At 47.7% G+C, this 4,174-nt stretch overlaps 1 pseudogene; it reads left to right on the forward strand.

Moving 5' to 3' along the window:
• The first annotated feature begins 2,697 nt into the window (after nucleotides 1-2,697).
• Nucleotides 2,698-3,374, forward strand: LOC104870895 (annotated as a pseudogene).
• The last annotated feature ends 800 nt before the right edge of the window (nucleotides 3,375-4,174 follow it).

The following is a 4,174-nucleotide window of genomic DNA, read 5'->3' on the forward strand; positions in this document are numbered from 1 at the left end:
ATAAAGCAACAAACTGACAAAGCTCAGAGAATCCTTAAATTATCCATCTAACAAAAGAACTGGGCTATTACCTGTAAAATGGGCCAGTATCTTTCTGGAAAGGGCCACCTTTTCCATAGGGTTCCACTCCCTTCAACAGAAACAAACATTTTATGATCCAGAAAATAACATATCTCATTTCTTTGTGTGTGTATGAATTTTTATATTCTCTCTATATTGTCTATTACAGTGACATACCTCATTTCTTGAACACCTGCACTCAACTCTTGGATGTGTACTTCTAAAATTCTGCCTAATAGACCCTTTTATGCCTCTTTCTGACTGGTCTTGAAGAATCCTTTTTCTATGATGGGAGTAAGTGACCTGCAATTTATTCTGTAGGTAAAATAGGTTTATGTTCCTTATCTTTACCTTAGAAACCTCCTCAAGCCTCATCTGGTGACATTTCTCTTGTCGAGTCAGCCAAAAGGTGAAAAAGGTAAAAAAAAAAAAAAATAAAGCATCAGGACCATGACTTCAGCAAGCCTAGACTAAGGGTTTTTTTTTTCTTCTTCTTCTTTCCTACTTTCCCTTTGAAGCACAGCATAGTTCCCTATTCTTTCTCTCTCTGCCCCTTTTTCTCCCCCCTCTTCCTCCCTAAACTTCTGCAGCCTTAGGGTTTTTTTCTTCTTCCTTTTCAATAGTTAGAGGCTCCCCAGTCCCTAGAAAAATGAATGCTTACATTTGTACGGATGCATACAAAAGCACTAAAGACAAGGGGCACTGACTTCCTCTTACAGGAAAGGGGAAGAGGTGCCAAAAGGTATGTTTGGCAGGTAATGGCCTCATAATGCATTCCCTAGGTCAACATATTCCATTCCTGGTCAGTTGGAACTAAAGTTTGCTCACCAGGGAGACAAAAGTAAAGATAAACCCACCCAGTGTCTCAAGTGAAGTTTCTCATGTAGCTGGCATGGGAAAGCTAATACTGAGACACAGTAGAGAGAACCAATCCTGGAATGACACTCAAGGAAGAAGCACTCACCTTAAAATTATGCACATCTTTGGGTCCCAAACATTTTAGGTAAATGGAAATCCTCTTAAGTGCTCTCCTCCACCAAAACTAAAGTGCATGAACTTAGTCTGCTTCATGCCATGGCTCCCCTTTTTGTATGGCTGGCAACATGTCCCATGCCGTGTAGATTCAAGTGCTCATTCGGGTGTTAATCCATGCTATCCTTGAAGCCTGCTCAAGTTTATGGACTCACGCTGAGAAGGAGCCCTCTGGCTTTTTGGTTTGTTTTTTCCTTTCCTCCTCTCTGCCCTAAAAACCCCATTCCCCTCTTGTATTTTGCCTACTCCCATTCTGATATTTTCATTTGTTGGAGAACTCAAATCCTTTAATTTTTCTTCTGATGGAAGTTAACAGGGAAAGGCAGGGAGCTGGAGGGTGGAGGGGGTCAGTAGGAGCTGGGGAACTCAGGAAGTTTTCTCCTCGTTCCAGGGGTAGTTGTTATGCTGGGTCGGGTGGGGAGGTGCCCTCCCGCAGTGTTCCACTTGTGTGCTGGTCAAACATGAGGAAGAAAATGAAATTGTGCCCAGGCCACTAAGTCAACTAAGGTCCAAATTCCTGTCAGATTCCCCTTCTCTCTGGCCAGTCCTGTGCAGGAGGTAGGAGGGGAAGCCCATGATCTCTGGGTTTTTCCCCTGGTGCATTGGGAAAGAAAAATGAATCACGACTTGGTGGTTTGGTGTGGCTGGCTGGAATTCTGCTATTTTCTTCTCCTCCTCAGCCAGTAGCTCCAAGCTGTGGCTAGAAGGGCAAAGAGGACCAACATCCCCCTCCACTGGACCACACCTTAAAAATGTGTGCCATCAGGGATTTGCCCACAAGAACCCTGGGAAGGGTTCCATGTCAGCCCTTTACAGCTGTCTGCAGCACAACCTCCCTGGGTCCTAGAGCTGTCTGTTCCAGTGCTGCTGGAAGTACTATTATCAGGTTATTGTGCACAATGAACAAAGAATTGAACGTAGCATGAGTCAGTAAAGAAAAGAGCAGCATAGTTTTCATCAGGCGACAGTACACCCTGTGAGTGGGCTCCTGACTGTAGAAAAGGCACAAGTGCTTGAGGGCACTGGTTTTAGAATTCAGAATGTTGTGCCCAGTCTAAGGCCCCTCCCATTGGGTCTTCCAGAGCATGACTGACAATATGATCGACAGGCTGCTGAGTCCTGGCAGCTGTATCTAGTGCGCATGTTCTTTCCCATAATTCACTTTGCTACATTGGATGTACGAGATGCAGTCCATTTGCATGAACCTTCAATGAGTTCCAAGTGAAGAAAGGTTACTGCAGGTCGTGCAGGAGGACCTGACACACACACACATCTTCTCTCTACCTGTGGACATCAGGCCTTAGGACAAACGTGGGAGTTGGCTCTGGGGTGTTGCCCAGGTTGGAGTGAGTGGAGGGGACGGTCCTGTAATCCCAATTGTACTATCTATATTAGTACGCTTCTGAGACCTCACAGGGTTGCTTCTCCAATGCAAGCTTCCTATTTCCACTTTATTTGGTTTTGATGGCTTTTTAATGTTTAATTTATTCGCTCATTATTAATCTGTTTTTGCTTCATCTTTTTTATAAAGTAACACATTTTTTTCCTAGTTTTACCAGATTTATAAAGACAAGCTGAAGGTTCCTCTCGGAGCGGAGACGGCAAATGGAGGACTTCGATACCTACGACCATCGGGCCTTCGGCGGCGGCAGAGGGTCCCTGGCAGTGCTGGTGGCCATGGTTCCCGTAGCCAGAAGGAGCTGCCCACAGAGCCCCCATACACAGCCTATGTAGGAAACCTCCCTTTTAATACAGTTCAGGGCGACATAGACGCTATCTTTAAGGATCTCAGCATAAGGAGTGTACGGCTAGTCAGAGACAAAGACACAGACAAGTTTAAAGGATTCTGCTGTGAAGAATTCGATGAAGCGGACTTCCTGAAGGAAGCCCTGACCTACGATGGTGCACTGTTGGGTGATCGATCACTTCGTGTGGACATTGCAGAAGGCAGAAAACAAGATAAAGGTGGCTTTGGATTCAGGAAAGGTGGACCAGACGACAGAGGTTACAGGGATGACTTCCTAGGAGGCCGAGGAGGCAGCCGCCCAGGGGACCAGCGAGCAGGCCCTCCCATGGGGAGTCGCTTCCGAGACCCACCCCGACTGCCCGGCTCCAACGTGGACTTCTGAGAACCCACAGAAGAGGAAAGAGCACAGAGACCACCGCTCCAGCTCAAACCTCGGACAGTGGCAACACCCCTCAACCAAGTAGCCAATCCCAACTCCGCTATCTTTGGGGGAGCCCGGTCCAGTGAGGAAGTCGTTAATAAGGAGCAAGAATGAGCGTGCTGTGGGGAATGGGGTGTGAGGAATTAGAACAAAACCACAGCCTGAGGGCCCTGGACCGGCTGCCCTGCAGTCACCATTCCTGCGCCTGACACTGTCCTTCCTTACAGCGGAAACAGCTTGTGAATGCATGTCAGCTGTTAACAAGTGGTTTTTAGTACATCCTTGGCTTTGCTCTTTCTATCTAGTGCCTGTTTCGTGCCCCCGCTTCTCTGTCCTCATTTTCCTCTGTCCTTCCTCCCTCTTGCTCCCTTGTCTTTGCACCACACGGTGTCCAGAGGAGGAGTGAGGGCCGCCACGTGGGAGGGGCGGGCCCAGGTGCTGCTTGCTTTGGTTCTCCTTTGCCTTCTCTCTCTCTCTCTTTTTTTTTTCCCTACATGGGCCAGACTTAATTTTTCTCAGTGCTTCTTTTCCGACCCACATGCTGAATTCTGTGTTGCTGTAGCTTCCGGGACAAATAGGAAATTGCTGGAGAGTTGGCCAGCACCTTGTTTGTATCCAGCTGTGATCTGCATGCAGAATTGGAAACAAGGGAAAATTCCTGTTGAGCCTTGCAGCTTCCTTTCTCTTTTGTGGTCCTTCTAGGGCGTCCTGTTGCCATCAGCTGTCTCTGGGGACTGGACAGGCAGAGTAGGTGCGAGGCTCTGGGGAAGAGTGACAGGTGTGTTGGTGGTGCTCCTCACCTGTTAACCAAGGGCTCTGTGTGTTCATGCAGCTTGCTGTGTTCTCCCAAGACTGTGTCCAGATAGCTTCCTGCTCCGGAGGCATCATGGGATCTCCTGTGCTGTCTGGTGTGG

The sequence above is a fragment of the Fukomys damarensis genome, unplaced genomic scaffold (assembly GCF_012274545.1).
Source record: "Fukomys damarensis isolate Sample0158 unplaced genomic scaffold, DMR_v1.0_HiC HiC_scaffold_33, whole genome shotgun sequence".
Classification (NCBI taxonomy): domain Eukaryota; kingdom Metazoa; phylum Chordata; class Mammalia; order Rodentia; family Bathyergidae; genus Fukomys; species Fukomys damarensis.